The 19,786-nt window shown below is 45.4% G+C and overlaps 1 protein-coding gene across 4 annotated transcripts in view; it reads left to right on the top strand.

Annotated features, from left to right (window-relative positions):
• The first annotated feature begins 11,260 nt into the window (after positions 1 to 11,260).
• LOC139539960 (metabotropic glutamate receptor 3-like) overlaps positions 11,261 to 19,786 on the top strand; it is a 59,993-nt gene continuing 51,467 nt past the window's right edge. For 2 of the 4 annotated variants that reach the window (XM_071343406.1, XM_071343404.1), the window contains exon 1: positions 11,261 to 11,387. The gene's annotated coding sequence lies outside the window, so the exon portion shown is untranslated. Of the gene's footprint in view, positions 11,388 to 11,409; positions 12,059 to 19,786 lie in introns of those variants that run through there. The other 2 variants (XM_071343407.1, XM_071343405.1) reach the window with 1 other exon arrangement.

Below are 19,786 nucleotides of genomic sequence, written 5' to 3'. Positions count from 1 at the left end.
TTTGAGGTGAAAACATGTTATTTTCCTCACATGTGAAACTGTTTGTGTTAACATTTTGAACTCTAAAGTAATACATGTGAAAATATTTCATTCCCTCAGTAATTATATTCTGTGCCTCCCACCATACACCTAATGTATCTACACTCATAAATCACCTTTCACTGAAGATGTACTGTCAGATACTGTTCCTATCTGTGTGTAACACAGACACAATTCAACCATCAATTCAACCACAATTCAACCATCAATACAAAAACGGTTTTCCCATGCTAGTCTTCATCTGGGTGCTAGTTTGATCCAATGATGCAACTTCTAAAGACAAGCCTCCCTCCTGCCTCCTCTCCCACAGACAGACAGAGCAGTGTCACAACAGAGACTGAGATCTAGAGACAGAGCAGAGACAGAGAGAGACACACAGAGAATCAGAGCATGGAGGGAGAGGTTGTATGAGTGAGGTAATGGCATTCCACAGAGGATCTGTGTTGTGAGAGAAAGAAGGGAGCATTCTTAGACGATGGAGTTTAAAGGGATGGAGGGAGCATTCTGAGTGTTCCATTCAGATCCTGTCAAGCGCTACTCTCACCCCTTACAGTGTTCCTCTCCTTCAGTCACCTCCTCACAATGGCCTCATCTGTAGTCTATGTCTGATTTCTACTGATTAGGGAGTAGGGAATAGGAGGGGAAAAATACAACTGTGTCACTTCCCATAAAAAGCAAGGATTTCAGGGAGAGAAACACATCTAAATGGTTTCCAAGGCCCAGTACAAAGCCATGTCAGCACTAATAGTAAAAATAGCTGTGCCATTGCCAACCATCACCTGGAAAGTTCTTCAAATACACTGCCCTCACCCTCTCCCCAACACACACATACACAAGCAGAGCCCCTCTCAGAGCTGTGTGTTTAATAAGAATATAAAATGACTGGAAATACTGCGAGCAGTTTAATTTAACGGTAGTTACAGAGTTAGAGAATGGGACTGTTCTCAAGTCAGGTCAAACTCAAGGTTTTCCGAATCAACTACTAAACTGTTTCATCTTTTTTTCTCAAGCACTTTTCTCTGTGAGAGAGTAACAGGACTAGAGTAGCCAAGAGGTTAGTAATTAGCCACAGAGATAATTAGCAAAATGGAAGAACGAGGCCCTGATGAAATGAGAGCTGTGGGATATTTCAACGCTCCCTCTGCTGTGTGTGTATGTGTTTGTGAGTGTGTGTGTGTGTCACATGTTGTTCTTCTGTTGATGAGGGTGACACACACACACGCACACACACACACACACACACGGACAAACACACACACACACACGCATACACACACACACACACACACACACACACACACACACACACACACACACACACACACACACACACACACACACACACACACACACACACACACACACACACACACACACACACACACACACACACACACACACACACACACACACACAGTAGAGGGGGAGTTTCAGTGGGTCTTGTAATGGGTCCCTTTAATATTTCTGTGCAAATAAATAATTATATGAAATAACTAGCTAGAAATAAGCAGGTAATGACCCAGACAGAGTGAAAGGTTTGATAGAGACTGTGCTGAGATGTAATGGATGAAGGTCTAGGATGGATCTCCTCATGAATCAAGTTGTTATATTAAATATTAAGGTGTGAGATAATGAACTGCTAAACTCCTCCCTTCAGCTTCTGACTCACACTCACACACACACACACACACACACACACACATGTACACACACACGCACACACACCTAACCTAACTCGTAGACTGAAGCCTCTACGAGTTCTGAACGTGGACAACTCTCTAACCCCTCATATTTTCCTGTAAGCCTACTGATGAGCTCTCTCTCTCTTTCTCTCTCTCTTTCCCTTTCTCTGTCTCTCTATTTCTCTCTCACTTTCTCTCTTTCTTTCCCTCTATTTCTCTCTCTCTTTCCCTCTCTTAGGCCTGATAATATGGACACATCACACACACTCATTTTCACCCTGAGATTATTATCATTATCCTCCTTTTCAGTGTTTGTGTGTGTGAGAGAGACAGAAAGAGAGGGGGGAGAGGAGCTTTTACTAATCTCTGTGGATTGAGATGGAGGGAGTGTGTGTTTGTCCTTCTTAGGCCATGCCGCAGGAAAAGTATACAAAAGAGAAAGGGAACAGAAGAATGGGAATGTATTATTTCTTCTCCATATTATATTTTATCCATGATCTATTTCTCTCCTTTGCAGGTGATGGAAATGTATCTCCTCTTTACATCTCCCCCTGCTGTATGTGAGAGGGGTGGATATGTGCATCTGTGTGAGTGAGAGGGAAAGAGAGAGAGAGAGAGAGTTTGTTGTGGTTTTCTGTTCTACCTGGGTGATGAGTTTTCCCTCAGCATTCCTCCTGCTCCAGATAAAACCACCAGTCGACACCCTTTAAGACACCCTAACTCCTCTTCACACACACGCACGCACGCACGCACGCACGCACGCACGCACACACACACACACACACACACACACACACACACACACACACACACACACACACACACACACACACACACACACACACACACACACACACACACACACACACACACACACACACACACACACACACACACACACACACACACACACACACACACACACCCTAACTCCTCTTCACACACACGCACACACACACACACACGCACGCACACACACACACACACGCACGCACGCACGCACGCACGCACGCACGCACGCACGCACACATACACACACATACACACACACACACACACAAACACACACCCTAACACACTTGATTGTGTTAGTCCACTGAGCTGAAGTCTTGTGATGTGAATGACCTGGATTAAAACCCAGTTCATCACAGCGCTGCCATTAAAGGGCATGTCTGAGGAGACACACCTGAGAGCTGTCCCTTCAGCACCACACCGCCCCTGACAACACAGCAGAACTCTCCACTCTCCACTTCAGCACCATAGACAGCTACTAACCCACCTGAACCAGCTCACACTGACCATAACGCACACCTTCCATAAAACAACCACTGTAATATTCTAAATAGAGCAGCCCGTGATACAAGTCAGTATTAGACGTCCATCCATGTCTGAGGATGTCAGGAGATACGTAGAAACCGGCCACTAGAGGCAACAGTGAGTGCTGTTACCTTGAAGTAGGTTTCAGTTTTGCTAACGCAGTGATGGTGGATGGGCATAAGCATCCACCTCTGATGCAAAATGTTACATGTTCAAATCCAGCAATATAAAGTTGATTTTGAGAGTTTTGTTTTAAGCCTATCCCAAACCTTAACCCTTACCTTAACCATTCTGAGTCAATGTCTAACATTAAAACTTCAGAGTTAATGCCAAAACTTAACCTTCAATCTTTGACGTTTGGAACAACTTAGAAATTTGAAGTTTGAGAAACATTGTAAACTTGTATTTTATTCAAGATGCTGTTAGTCAATTCCAACAAGCTGTCACTTCAGAATTAGATGTTTATCCATACTGCAGCTAAATTATGTTGACTGTGTCGATGTGTGTGTGTTCATGCGTGTTTGTGTTTACATGTGTTTGTGTGTTTGCGCGTGCATTTTAGTGTGTTTGTGTGTCATGGCCTTGGTTCAGCATTCCATTGATTTTGGCCTCTCTTTCCTCTCATCCAAACACTGCCGTGTTATTTTCAGAATGTCTGCTCACCCGATCGCTTCATATCATTAATCAATAATTCACCAGCAGCACGTTAATGTTTCATGACCAAAGCTGCTGCGGTCAATTACTAATGAATTGTCATCTTGGTGAGAAGGCTTGGAGGAGCAGCCAGGTTACCCGTGATACAAGTCAGTATTCGACGTCCATCCATGTCTGAGGACGTCGGGAGTTGAAGTGGAAACCGTCCACTAAGGGCAACAAGCTGTTACCTTCAAGTAGGCTTTGGTTTTGCTAGGGTGATGGGGATGGCGGATGGGCGTCAGCATCTGCCTCTGGTAACAAAGATTTCATGTTAGAATCCAGCAATAGGAAGTTGTTTTTGAGATTTATGTTTTAACCTTATCACGCGTGACTTCCAAATATCTCTAACAGTCGCCCCAGCGTGTTTTTTTATGCACGTGATGTCAGAATGCACTCACTGTTCTAAAATGAGATTGTTACACAACAGGATAGTTAACTCACGCTGCCCTCGAACCAAGGCACGCTGACTGCTAATTATCTATAGGCTATGTTTAAACTTTCAAATGATTTTCTTGCAAGTTTTATTTCCTAACAACAGTTTGAATTGAGGTGTGTTCCACCTCCTCATTAATTCACATAGAAGTAGCCCATTTCACTGTTGAGAACTATTTACCTTTGAGGCATTACTGAGCTGGACAAACTTTTCTCTTGGACGAGAGCCCAAGCACTTCCCCAGTGTTTCCCCAGATAAAGTATGCAGACATCTCCATTCAGAACAGAACTTGCACTAACTTTTCCCCCCTGGCACATTTTCCAGCTGGCACTCACATTGTTATTTTCGTTACTAATAATAACTGTTGACATATGTGCGTTCCTATCAAATTAAGCGCCTTATCACATTATTATTATCATTTGTGTATATCGTACTGTCGTTTCTACTGTAGCACACCGTATGCATGTATGGAGCATAAGGTATTTACTGTTTTTTTTCACGTTTTCAAGTTCTGGTGACATATCATACATTGTAATGGACACATATGGTGCGTGTAAAATACTTTTTTAAGGTCGTGCTGATTATGATGACCTAATGCTAAGCTAATTGCCAGATATGTGTGGAGCATTGATTAATGATATGAAGCGATCGGGTGAGCAGACATTCTGAAAATAAGACCGCAGTGATTGGATGAGAGGAGAGAGAGGCCAAAATCAATGGAATGCTGAACCAAAGCCATGACACACAAACACAAACACATGTTTGTTGACATCATACAATGCATTCTGGTTGTCACGTAAACGTCTGTCAGACCAAAGATGTTATAACAAAACGAGGTGAAGGGATGGTTCACTTGTCTTTCGAGTAAACTTCCGGAAGTGAATGATGAAGTGAATGATGGTAGACGACACAACATGCATACTGCAAACAGACCCAACTCTTCTTGTAATCTCTTTTCTTTGGTTGACGCAGGGGAAAGAATCATGGCGGCATGCACAAACTACCCATCGTCGGATTACTTGAGATTTTTAGAAAGTGTTTTACTCAATTTATTATTATTTAGATTATGAAGTGTGATGAATTGCAAATAGTAATTGTTATTAGATAATTCATATTTTGGTTTCTGTCAGCCGAATGTCTGAACATTGGATCCCAAAATAAAGTGCTCACATTGAGGACATAACTTTGTAAGGACTGTGTTTGTGCAAAATGTTTCTGTGAAAAAACAGTGTGGCCAGCTCAAATGCTGACCGTTGTGTCAATTGTAACTGGAGGTTCTAAATAAGTTTGAGCGTACGCTGCAAGGACCACTGTAGAACCATCACATCCGTGTGTTCGTACGTGTCAAAGGGTTAAGCCTAACCCAAACCTTAACTTAATCCTAACCTTAAAAATGTGGAGTTAATGCCTGAACTTAAACGGAAACACTTTGCAACAGCTTCAAATTGTGACTTTTGAGAAACATGGATGAACGTCTAATTCTGATGTGAGACTGTGAGAGCTAGTTGGGAGGAGAGGCCCAGAGAGTTGTAGTTATTTTCTCTGTGTGTGTGTGTGTGTGTGTGTGTGTGTGTGTGTGTGTGTGTGTGTGTGTGTGTGTGTGTGTGTGTGTGTGTGTGTGTGTGTGTGTGTGTGTGTGTGTGTGAGAGAGAGAGAGAGCGAGAGAGAGAGAGAGCGAGAGAGAGAGAGAGAGAGAGAGAGAGAGAGAGAGAGAGAGAGAGAGAGAGAGAGAGAGAGAGAGAGAGAGAGAGAGAGAGAGAGAGAGAGAGGGAAAGCAGACGTACACTCCTCAGGTCAGTAGCTGTCCATTGGGGTGTGTGACCTGCAATCTGTTGGCCATGCCTCTGTAACCTGGATAATTAGAGACCTGCCCCCTGTTAGGAGCTATAAAAAAAAGACCATATGACAGAGCACCTTCATAAGCATCAGACCGCAATACAGATGGATGTGTGTGACAACAACTTCTTGTTCTAACTTATTCTCTTGTTTATCTGACTATAACGGCCAGTAGCTGTTTTGACCAAAGGTAATGTAACCTCATGGTTCTTACTAGTCCACGTGTTTCTTTCACTGTATTGCCAGTAGCTATATTGACCAAAGCGAATGGTTCTAACTAGCTACCTTGTCTACAGGACACTAGGCACATTTCGAAGCACACTCCTTAGTACACTGACTTCTCTGTGTGAGAGTCCATCCATCATCGGGCTAAGACAGGGCTGAGGACTATGGGTAATGGAGCATGGCTAATGTTATTAGCCCGGGACACAAACACTCTGTGGGGACTCAAAGACAAGGCGCTCGTTTGGGGGGGAACAGTATCCCAGAGGACCAACTTCCTGCCGCATGAGCAGACCGGCTCTCCCTAGGCGGGGGAAGTGTTAGGCAGCAGCACGCAAGCTCTCCTAACACACACACACACACACATGCACACACACACACTCACAAAGTAGCTTTCCCAACACATGAGGGAGCGGTCTCCAGGGGTCTCTAGTCCATAAACAAATCGATATGGAGGGGCACAACTGCACCCCTATTCACCAACTCACTCACAGCCCCTCAAACTCAGCAGAGAGACAAAATAGCCTGATAGACTATGTTCTCTCTCTCCCTCCATTTTTTCTAGCTCTTCCTCCCTCCCTCTCCCTCCCAACCACTCTCTCCCTCTTTTTCTATGTCCCTCTCCCTCCATCCCACCCTCCTTTCTCTCTCTAGGTCTGCTGTGCTGGGGTCTATGGGGAGAAGCAGTGGACAAAGCTGTGGTGCTGAGGGACCCTTATGGGTCAAAGCAGCTTTCTAGACTGCATACATGCATGCCACAGGGACAATGAGGCCTTTATTAGGAAGGCCAGCATCTGACACACACACATACACACACACACACACACAAACACACACACACACACACTGGCTTAATAGGAGCTAGGGAACACTGGAGCAATGGGGCTGCAGTCTGGGAGAGCTGTCACTGACACCAGGGCTGTGAGTGTGTGAGTGTGTCTGTACGAGCGTGTGTCTGTACATGTGTGCGTCTGTAGACGCTCAGGTGTGTGTGTATATGTGCTGTATGTTGTTGGGATGCTGTCAGCATATGGTGACGCAGAAGTATAGGAAACAGAACAACAGTTTAACACTGTACTTCACCCAGTCCTCTCGTCATGCATACAAAACAGACTGGCTGCACAGTATACAATAAAGATGTGATTACATTTGCAATCAAAAATGACTTTGTCTGAAATGTCTCCGTACGCTTGGCTAACTTCACAATACACAGACACAGATCTGCTTACTGAACGCTCTGGTTCGAATGCTGGTGAAGTTCTTGTTTGGTTGGTTGACTGTGTGTGTGAATGTGTATGTATGTGTGTGTGTGTGTGTGTGTGTGTGTGTGTGTGTGTGTGTGTGTGTGTGTGTGTGTGTGTGTGTGTGTGTGTGTGTGTGTGTGTGTGTGTGTGTGTGTGCGTGCGTGCGTGCGTGCGTGCGTGCGTGCGTGCGTGCGTGCGTGCGTGCGTGCGTGCGTGCGGCCCAGCCATGCATGAAGCATCTTTGCATTCTGTTCAAGAGGAGCTGCACACCTACATAATGGCATTCTAAAGACTATATGCACACACACACACACACACACACACACACACACACACACACACACACACACACACACACACACACACACACACACACACACACACACACACACACACACACACATACATACACATTCACACACACAGTCAACCAACCAAACAAGAACTTCACCAGCATTCGAACCAGAGCATTATACATGTTGAACACTAACCGCGCTGCACTTTGGTCCTCTCCTTCACCCCTGGAAGAAAGCCGTTACAGAACCACCCACCAAACCCGGACCAAGCAGCGTGGCAACAGGCAACGGCGGCAGCAGCAGCAGCAGCGGGAGCTAGCAAGGCAGAGTGGCTGCAAGCCCGAGAGGCTCCCCCAAAATTTTCTTGGGGGGGGGCACACGGGGAGTATGGCTGGGTCAAGTGGGAGATTTGAGCCAGTTCCCCGTGCTTACCAGAAGGAGCAGTGGGCTAAATTGAGGTACGAGTCGGAGAATGTGGAGGAGTTATTGGACAGATTGGAGGAAAGTGAAAGGATGGGAGATTATGAGACATTTGATGAGTTGTTGGTGATATTGGGGGAGAGCGAAGAGAGAGAGATGTTGGTTTGGCGTAGCATACACGGTACTCGCCCTGAGGTGTGTGATTACCGTGGAGAGCGGGAGTACGGGCAGACACCGTGTTATGCGGAAGAACGCACGGTGTCTCCTGTACGTGTGCATAGCCCGGTGCGGGTTATTCCACCTCCCCGCACTGGGCGGGCTAGATTGAGCATCGAGCCGAGTGCCATGAAGCCGGCCCAACGTATCTGGTCTCCAGTACGTCTCCTCGGGCCGGCGTACATGGCACCAGCCTTACAGGTGGTGTCCCCGGTTCGCCTGCATAGCCCAGTGCGGGCTATTCCACCTCGCCGCACTGGCAGGGCTACGGGGACCATTCAACCTGGTAAGGTTGGGGAGGCTCGGTGCTCAAGAGCACGTGTCCTCCTTCACGGTCCGGTATATCCGGCGCCACCTTCCCACCCCAGCTCAGTACCACCAGTGCCTACACCACGCACCAGGCTTCCAGTGCATCTCCAGAGCCCTGTTCCTCCTCCACGCACTCTCCCTATGGTGCGTGTCTCCAGCCCAGTGCCTCCAGTTCCGGCACCACGCACCAAGCCTCCTGTGCGTCTCCAGAGCCCTGTACGCACTGTTCCTTCTCCCCGCACTCGCCCTGAGGTGCGTGCCCTCAGCCCGGTACCTCCAGTTCCGGTACCACGCACCAGGCCTAGAGTGCGCCACGAGAGTCCAGTGTGCCCTGTTGTTGTTCCCCGCACTAGCCTGAAGGTGCGTGTCCTTAGCCCGGTACCTCCAGTTCCGGTACCACGCACCAGGCCTACAGTGCGTCTCAGCCGGCCAGAGTCTGCCGTCTGCCCAGCGGCGCCTGAACTGCCCGTCTGCCCAGCGGCGCCTGAACTGCCCGTCTGCCCAGCGGCGCCTGAAATGCCCGTCTGCCCAGCGGCGCCTGAACTGCCCGTCTGCCCAGCGGCGTCTGAACTGCCCGTCTGCCCTACGCCGTCTGAACTGTCCATCTGCCATGAGCCTGCAGAGCCGCCCGTCTGCCATGAGCCTGCAAAGCCGCCCGTCTGCCATGAGCCTACAGAGCCGTCCGCCAGACAGGAGCCGCTAGAGCCGTCCGCCAGACAGGAGCCGCTAGAGCCTTCCGCCAGACCGGATCAGCCAGAGCCTTCCGCCAGACCGGATCAGCCAGAGCCTTCCGCCAGACCGGATCAGCCAGAGCCTTCCGCCAGACCGGATCAGCCAGAGCCTTCCGCCAGACCGGATCAGCCAGAGCCTTCCGCCAGACCGGATCAGCCAGAGCCTTCCACCAGACCGGATCAGCCAGAGCCTTCCGCCAGACCGGATCAGCCAGAGCCTTCCGCCAGACCGGATCAGCCAGAGCCTTCCGCCAGACCGGACCTGCCAGAGTCCCTCAGCCCGGACCTGCCAGAGTCCCTCAGCCCGGACCTGCCAGAGTCCCTCAGCCCGGACCTGCCAGAGTCCCTCAGCCAGGACCTGCCAGAGTCCCTCAGCCAGGACCTGCCAGAGTCCCTCAGCCAGGACCTGCCAGAGTCCCTCAGCCAGGACCTGCCAGAGTCCCTCAGCCAGGACCTGCCAGAGTTCCTCAGCCAGGACCTGCCGCCCCTTATCCCGGTGCTGCCCCTTATCCCGGTGCTGCCCCTTCATTTAGGTGGTTTTAGTTGGAGGGTGGTCATTGGGAGGGGGATACAGAAGCGGGGAGTGACTATGGTGGTGTGGGGACAGCGTCCGGAGCCTGAGCCACCACCGTGGTCAGATGCCCACCCAGACCCTCCCCTGGACTTTGTGCTGGTGCGCCCGGCGTTCGCACCTTGAGGGGGGGGTTCTGTCACGTTCCTGACCTGTTTTCTGTTGTTTTGTATGTGTGTGATGGTCAGGGCGTGAGTTTTGGGTGGGCATTCTATGTTGTGTGTTTCTATGTTGGTTTAGGGTTGCCTGGTATGGCTCTTAATTAGAGGCAGGTGTTTTGCGTTCCTCTAATTAAGAGTCATATTTAGGTAGGTTGTTTCACTGTGTTCGTTGTGGGTGGTTGTTACCTGTCTCTGTGTTTGTGTTCTGCACCAGATAGGTCTGTATCGGTTTTCACGGTTTGTTGTTTTTGTTTGTTGTTTGTAGTGTTCACTTGTCGTCAAATTAAACATGTTGAACACTAACCGCGCTGCGCTTTGGTCCTCTCCTTCACCCCTGGAAGAAAGCCGTTACAATACCTTTTGGCTGGAAGTTGAGGATGAGTTATCATGTGTAGGCTATGTGTTATTTTTAACCTTAGGCCTACATAAAGATGTGAGATCTTAATTTGATCACTCTGTTGTTCCAGGAAATGTCAAGGTCTATTTGTGTTTTAAAAAGACTCCTAAAGTTTGTAATTTACATTTTTTTAAATCAGATTTTATTTTCCCTAACTACAACTGTATCAACCCCTAAAAAAGTGTCTATCCATTATAATCCACGCCATAATTTACATTTCCTGTTGTTGCAGGATTATTTTCCTGCTGTAAGAAACTGGTTAGATTAATAACCTACACCTGTAGCAATTCTTGTTTTCTTTATCCCTTCTTACTAAAACAAACATGAGCTTATTTTGATCTTGTTAATCATACATTATCTTATTATACATGATCTTATTAATTCTAAAATCATACAATCTGATTTTATTAATTATACATTCCAAATATGTGTCAGTATGTGCTTACATTTTGTTTTCACTAGGTTGGTGATCCCTCTTTCCCACTCTCTCTCTCTCTCTCTCTCCCTCTCTCTCTCTCTCTGTTATTCTGGTAAAAGGGGTGAATGGCCAAGTTTTCTTTTTATGCAATAAAAATATGTCCTTGCCAGATCGATTGTTGTTGCTAGGAGACTGAAGCATCCTCTGGCAAGGGCTGCCCGCGCTCTGGTACTAGATGTATTTTTTTCCTCCTCGCGCTCTCTCTATCTCTCTCTCGCTCTTTCTCTCTCTCGCTCTTTCTCTCTCTCTCAGTATGACTCTGAGGGATCAGGAGTAAGACAAACTCGTCTCAAGTGCTCAAATAACTGCAAGATTTGCGCGCCTCACATTCTAAATAAAGTAAGTCATTTGTATTTGTAGTCTCTGGACATTGGATTTAAAATGTGGCCATTTGCAAGAACGCATAGGCCTACGTAGGATAATTTTTGACAGGTAGTCCACATGCGCGCGCTAAGTCAAGTTCAATTAAATGTTGACGGAATGACGTGAGTAAAATAAAAATGGATGTTGTGGTGTGCATTGTATTTACAGACACGCAATCATATATGCATCCTTCATCATCATCAGATATGATGTGGGAGTGAGTGATAGCCTAATATTTGATTAATGACAATTCTCTTTCTTGACTAGAGCAAAAACAACTTGGCAGAGAAACTAAGGTTAAGTCAGACTGCCATATCGGAGAAAAATGAAAGAAAATGTATATTTCCTTGCGTAGCAGTAGCAGTGTTTTCCGCAGCGTGGAGAAGTTATTTTGGCTGTTATATAATTCGTTAGACTACAGACACCAAATGGACAGAGGATCCCACGAAACCAAACTAAGAATCGATGTGTGAAGGGGTAATAACTGCTTTCTAACCTCGGTGACACATTTGATGGATACAGTTACTGAGTTCATACAAGTATTTTGTTTCGGAGTATGTTCCACCAACAAACTGGACCAGAACGCATCGATTTACGCACCCATCAATCTGCGGTATGCTCCTCTACTTTGCCCTCCTCGTCAGCAGGTGAGCGCCCGCGCGTTTGCGTTCCTACCTGTCTTTCCTCCCAGGCAGCTTTGGGATTTAGTAGGAGGTTGTATTTAGTCAGTGGTGTCGATGACCACAAACTGATTTATGTGTTGTTATAGTTAGTTGGAGGTAGGCTAGATGGATCTTGTTTTAGTGAAGTCAACTGGACAGTGTCCACTGTTGCCACTGTGTTTCTCTGCTGCCTCGCAGGACTCTCTGACTGACAGGGTCTATTTTTAAAAACCTAATGCAATGGTAAATCTGAGCATAGGCGGTAGGGCTATAGGTTCAGGGGTGTGTCAGAAATACACTACATGACCAAAAGAATGTGAACACCTGTCCATGGGAAGGTTTTCCACTAGATGTTGGAACGTTGCTGCGGGGACTTGCTTCCATTCAGCCACAAGAGAATTAGTGAGGTCGGCACTGATGTTTGGTGATTAGTCAGTTCACAGTCGGCGTTCTAATTCATCCCAAAGGTGTACAATGGGGTTGAGGTCAGGGCTCTGTGCAGGCCAGTCAAATTCTTCCACAAACCATTTACGTATGTACCTCGCTTTGTGCATGGGGGCACTGTCTTGCTGGAACAGGAAAGGGCCTTCCCCAAACTGTTGCCACAGTTGGAAGCACAGACGCGTCTACAGTGAATGTTATAGCGTTAAGATTTCCCTTCACTGGAACTAATGGGCCTTGCCCAAACCATGAAAAACAGCCCCAGACCATTATTCGTCCTCCACCAAACTTAACAGTTGGCACTGCGCATTTGACATGTAATGTTCTCCTGACAGCCGACAAACCCAGATTTGGTCCATCAGAATTCCAGATGGTGAAGCGTGATTCACTGCTCCAGAGTCCAATGGTGGAGAGCTTTACACCACCCCAGCCGACGCTTAGCATTGCACATGGTGATTTTAGGCTTTTGTGTGGCTGCTAGGCCATGGAATCCCATTTCATGAAGCTCCTGACGAACAGTTCTTGTGCTGACGTTGCTTCCAGAGACAGTTTGGAACTCGGGAGTGAGTGTTGAAACCAAGGACAGACGATTTTTACGTGCTACACTCTCCTGTTCTGTGAGCTTGTGTAGCCTACCACTTCGCGGATGAGCCATTGTTGCTCCTAGGTATTTCCATTTCCCAATAACAGCATTGGGGCAGCTTGACAGAGGCAGCTCTAGCAGGGCAGAAATATGACAAACTGACTTGTTGGAAAGGTGGCATCCTATGACGGTGCCACATTGAAAGTCACTGAGCTCTTCAGTAAGGCCATTCTACTGCCAATATTTGTCTATGGAGATTGTATGGCTGTGTGCTTGATTTTATAAACCTGTCAGCAACGGGTGTGGCTGAAATAGCCTAATCCACTACTTTGAAGGGGTGTCCACATACCTTTGTATACATATTGTATGTTTTCTATTTTCACTATCACAATTTTCATCGCACTTGCTGGCATTGGTGCAAAAGGGCTGTTTTTTTATTAATAAACAAGTTGTGGGTGTGTCAAGGCTTGGCCCCTCACTGGCCAATCAGAACGTACTCCCATGGCGAAATATGTGGTTGCTTCAAGTTGTGTATTTTTGGTCTTTTAATTATTGCCTTGGATTCAACTCCAATTCCAAAGTTAGTCAGTTATAGTTTGTTAAATGGCTTACAGAAACGAAATAATAAAATGTAGACCTATCTTTTCTAAATACCTTAACTTGAACCCGTTTGCAATACACATTGTTCTAAGTAATTGCATGGCTCCAATAGCATTCACACTCATATAGGGGCTAGGCATTATGGCTGAGCAGGGACATGCCAAACATTGTGAATATCAAGATTAAATTCAATATTGATAAGGCCTAAAAAGAGAAAAAATAATTCTAATCAAATTCTAAACTAAACAAACGCTTGTTTTAAGCTATGTCACATTTACAAGCACCATCATTTCTCCCCGTGGGCATATAATTTGAAAACAACGCAGACTATGGAGGGTTTTATGCACATCCAAAATGTTCACAGTAGCTGGACAAAGATCAAATTAGAGAAAGGGAGAATGTCCACTCACCGTTATACTGCTCCCAAATAGGCCTGTGTTTTATAAACAGAACCGGAAACATATTACAGATCTTCAGAAGTTGCTTTGCAATCGCGTCACGGACGTTGTCACCATAATACAAGGAAGGTGAATCATTCTAACAAGCAATCAGTATTTTCTTTAAACAACAACCTCAATAAATAAATGATAAATGTAATGATATCATAAAATCTCAAGGATAAAAAAGACATGCCTTAAACCAGCCTTTGTTCCAGTAGAAAATATGAACATATGAAACAGAAAACAAGCAATTGTTACAGTTTACATGTAACTTCTAAATACGAGGCTCACAGGTGTTCACCGAGGTTCTCGTCTCTCGTTTCATGATGTGCATGGACACATAGCCTACATCATGGAGGGGGGTTTACGCAGTACCAAAACGGGACCTGCATGATTAAAATAACGTTGGTCTGCCTACAATGAATAAATAAAAAGGGAACGTCAGCTCACTATTTTACTCTCAAACGTTATATTTTAATAAAGCTTTTGTGATTAAGATTTATTTCCAACCGGTCTCAGGAGCCAAAGCCTGTATCGACAGTCTTGACTACTTCGTGATTGCATTGGGCAGGACAAAAAAAGCCTTAATTGAGTGAAGGGGTGGCTATGCTTGGTTATTAATAACCAAATAAAGCAAAATGGGAAAAACATATACATTTTTTCTAAATTCAAAGTACAAAGGCACCAAAAGCACATAAGGTTAGGGCAGGTAGCCTAGTGGTTAGCGCGTTGGGCCACTAACCGAAAGGTTGCTGAATCGAATCCCCGAGCTGACAAGATAAAAATCGAACGCAAAGCGGTTAACCCACTGTTTCCCTGGCGCGGTGGATGTCGATTAAGGCAGCCCCCGCACCTCTCTGATTCAGCGGGGTTGGGTTAAATGCGGAAGACACATTTCAGCTGAAGGCATTCAGTTTTACAACTATCTAGGTATCTAAAACCATTTTTTTGTTGGTATTAAATATCCCTATCTGCGCTGCCTCAAATTAGCACTTTAGATTATGTTTTGGAAATGCCAGTTTTTACATTACGAAATTGCAAACTAACGTGCGTTGACACTAGCGTCGCCTTTACGCCAGCCGAAAATAGAGCCCTAGGTGTGTCAGTGAGTGAGTGTGTGTGTGTGTGTTTCTCTCTCCTGATTTGTCTATGTGTGTCACAGGGTGTCTCTCCTAAAAGGGCTCTTTCACATCACATAGCTTTACCTGGCTCTCCTGAGTGCTTTGCTTTTCATTGTGTGTGTGTGTCTGTGTGTGCTTGCGTGTGTAAGTATGTTTACATAATGGATACGTGAGTCTGTTCCGTACAGTATGTGTGTGTATGTGATGATACATAATTGATTCCCCCACTGTCTGTACAGAATATGTATCTGTATGTTTGGTGTTGTTGGTTGGTTATACATCTCTGCCTCCATAAACCAGTTACTGTTATATAAATCTATCACAATGAATAGTAGTAGGCTAGTTGAAATCTATCACTATTCTGAATCAAGTAGCTCAAGTAGCTCTCTTTATTATTGTCAATAGTCAAGCTTAGGGATGATCAGTAATTCAATCTGGAAACTTCACAATAGTTTTTTTAGAGAAAGAGAGGGAGCGAGAATGAGTGTGTGTGTTCATGTAATGACACAATATTGCGGTGCATGTGTGTGTGAATGGATATGGCCTTGTATAGGCCAGGCGTTTGTGTAGATGTGTATAGATGATGCATGCGTGTGCGTGTGTGCATGTATGGCCTTCCAGATGATATTTTCCATGCAGAGCTGTACTCTGTGGGCTGAATGCAGTACAGAGCCTCCATCACATCATTAGCAGTTCAACAGCATTCTCTCTACTCAGCACAGGGAAATAAGCCCCTCTCAACTGAATGTTTCTGTGTCAATCAAAAAACTATTCAAGTTTATTGGTTGCATACTCAGTTAAGCAGACTTTATAGCAGGTTGTCACGATCGTTGTTGTATGAATCGGACCAAGGTGCAGCGTGGAATGGTTCCATCATCTTTTATTAGAAGTGAAACACACAGAAAACAATAAAGCGCAAAACGAAATGTGAAGCTAATGTAGTGCTCGCAGGCAACTAGACATAGACAAGATCCCACAAAACCCAGTGGGAAAAGGCTCCCTAAATATGATCCCCAATCAGAGACGACGATAAACAGCTGCCTCTGATTGGGAACCATACCAGGCCAACATAGCAAACAAAAAACACCTAGATAGGAACACCCCCAAAATAGAGAATAGAAAAGGCTCTCTATGGTCAGGGCGTGACACGGGTGCAGCGAAATGCTTGTGTCACTATCTCCTAACAGTGCAGTAAAAAATGTCAAACTAAATAGTAATCAAAAAATAGTACACAAATAATAATCAAAACTAGAAGCAAGAAATCACAAGTGTCAGGACGAATCTAGTTAACAACCCGAATAACACTGTATCAGTAATCCAAACGCAATCAATGCCTATATACACCAAAATATATACTAAGAATGATATGTATTCAGGCGGCAGGTAGCCTAGTGGTTGGAGTGTTCATCTAATAACCGAAAGGTTGCAAGATCAAATCCCTGAGCTGACAAGGAAGAAAATATCTGTCGTTCTAGGCCATCATTGAAAATAAGAATTTGTTCTTAACTTGACTTGCCTAGTTAATTAAAGGAAAAAATAAATATGTACAGCAGTATATACACTGAGTTTACAAAACATTAGGAACACCTGCTCTTTCCATGACATAGACTGACCAGGTGAAAGCTATGATATATTATTAATGTCACTTGTTAAGTCCACTTCAATCAAGTGTAGATGAAGGGGAGGTGACAGGCTAAAGAAGGATTTTTGAGACAATTGAGACATGGATTGTGTATATGTGTCATTCAGAGGGTGAATGGGCAAGACAAAAGTGCCTTTGAATGGGGTATGGTAGGCGCACTGGTTTGAATGTGTCAAGAACTGCAACGCTGCTGGGTTTTTCACACTCAACAGTTTCCCTTGTGTATCAAGAATGGTCCCCCACCCAAAGTACATCCACTCAACTTGACACAACTGTGGGAAGCATTGGAGTCAACATGGGCCAGCATCACTGTGGAACGCTTTCGACACCTTGTAGAGTCCATTCCCTGACTAATTGAAGCTGTTCTGAGGGCAAAAGGCGGTGCAACTCAATGTTAGGAAGTTGTTCCTAATGTTTTGTACACTCAGTGTATAATACAATGAGCTATGTCAAGAATCCAGTATAAAAAAACAAATATATGTGTATAACAAAATGAAATGCAATGTACAGTTCTAGATATATTAGAGTGAGCTATGTGAAGAATACAGGATATGGATGAGAATCCGGCACATAACCAGTATATAAATAAGAATCCAGTATATAAACATGTTTAGTGTATGAACAGTGGAACCACTATATACAGTGAGGTCCAACATTTTCGACACCCTCGATAGAAATGAGCAACAATGACTGCACAAAACAAATAATTAAATCACTGAAAAGGGGAAAATCACATTTCACTGTGTCTGTGTGTACGTGCATGTGTCTGTCTGTGTCTGTGTTTGTGTCTGTGTGTGCATGCATGGGCGTGTGTATATTAGTCCGGGTGCCGTTCGTCTGTCTGTCCGTCAGTCCTCACAGTCTGTCAGTCTTTTCATACAGTAGCCAGACATGATAGGACAGAGGGCTTGGGCATTGACATGAACAGCATGTACAAGGAGACAAATACCTGAACTGCTTATGCGTGTCACCTGATGGTGCATTTATTGCTTTTTCTGGGAATCCGAAAACTGTAATGTCATGAATTCATATGGCGCCCATACAGTTCAGGTGTAGTGGTGTTACACTAAACTGATGTATGAGTATGTTGTTTGTAGAATGAGTCTTGAAAGTCGTTCACAGTCAGCATTTACTGACTCACAGCTTGCTCTGGGTGTGATCGTGATAACTCTGACTCTAATCTCTAATGATGTCAATGGTTCATGTACAGTAAAATACAGCTTAGGTGCAGTATTGTGTTATGCTTATGTAGTGTAATGTGGGTGTTGTATCTAGACAGTGTGAAGGCTTTATTGACCAGAAGTTCTATGTTGTTCGATGCACTTAATGTGTCTCTGTAAAACTTACACCGTTCTGCTCTGTCAATGAAACAGAGAGACTACAAACCACTGCTGCTGCATGTAGTGCACCACTTAACAACACACACACTACATCTCTCTCTCTCTCTCTGTGTGTGTGTGTGTGTGTGTGTGTGTGTTTGCTGAGGCAGTGAAAGGGTACTGTAATGTATAGGTCTGGGGTTCTTTTCTGCTTATGCATTCTAATTTTGACGCCAAACCCACCGCTGGTGTGTGTGGCCAAATCAATAAATCAATCATTAAAATTGATTTATAAAGCCCTTTTTACATCAGCCGATGTCAAAGTGTAATACAAAACCCAGCTTAAAACCCCAAACAGCAAGCAATGCAGATGTAGAAGTACGGTGGCTAGGAAAAACTCCCTAGAAAGGCAGGAACCTAGGAAGAAACCTAGAGAGGAACCAGGCTCTGAGGGGTGGCCAGTCCTCTTCTGGCTGTGCCGGATGGAGATTATAACAGTACATGGCCAAGATGTTCAAACATTCATAGATGACCAGCAGGGTCAAATAATAATAATGACAGTGGTTGTAGAGGGTGCAACAGGTCAGCACCTCAGGAGTAAATGTCAGTTGGCTTTTCATAGCCGATCATTCAGAGTTAGAGACAGCAGGTGCGGTAGAGAGAGAGTCGAAAACAGCACGTCTGGTGAACAGGTCAGGGTTCCATAGCCGCAGGCAGAACAGTTGAAACTGGAGCAGCAGCACGACCAAAGAGCTCATCCGAAAAATGTAAATGCTTGGAGTTTTCTAAATGCCATTGGCACTTGGATTGGAGCTAGTGCTTTAGTCAGATGACATGAAAATAGACATGTAGTCAGATGACATGAAAATAGACATGTAGACAGATGACATGAAAATAGATTTATTTATCTGGTGTGCACCAGTGGCGGGTTTGGTGTCGAAATGAGAATGCATAAGCAGAAAAGAACCCCATAGGCCAACCTACTGTACAATATGGTAGTGGATCTTTGATGTTATGGGGCTATTATGTTTCCACTGGTCCTGGGGCCCTTGTTAACCTGTTAAACTCTGGCCCCTCTGGTGGCATTTGTTAAACAACGCATAATATTGTATACTACCTTCATTAAGTTAATTTTGGTACATTTCCCCCCTGTTACGCGGAGTGGAACAGGGGAACCCAAGAGCAGACTCAGACAAGGAGACTGGGATGAAGTAACCAAGGTATTTATTGAAACACAGGGGGAAGATGGAGTGCAGGCTAGGGGAAGCTTGGGTGGGTTGCAGAAAACCAGGTGCGGAGGCTGAGGCTGGAGTGGGAGGGGTTGGGACAGGGTAAGCAGGTCCGGAGGGGAATCCAAGGGAGAATCCAGAACAGAGTAGCAGGATGACGAGACGTGGAACTGGAGACAGGGACCAGAGTCAGAGTGGGCAGAATGAGCAGAGATTACGATCTGGCTGTGTGGAAGTGGCAGGGCTGAGTATTTGTAGAGGTCTTGATGGGGATCTGCTCTGACTCCAGCACACCTGTCTCCGCCCACACACACACACACACACACACACACACACAC

The sequence above is a fragment of the Salvelinus alpinus genome, chromosome 15 (genome assembly GCF_045679555.1).
Source record: "Salvelinus alpinus chromosome 15, SLU_Salpinus.1, whole genome shotgun sequence".
NCBI lineage: Eukaryota > Metazoa > Chordata > Actinopteri > Salmoniformes > Salmonidae > Salvelinus > Salvelinus alpinus.
The sequence above is the reverse complement of the archived record's forward strand: the minus strand, read 5'-3'. Positions and strand labels throughout refer to the sequence as shown.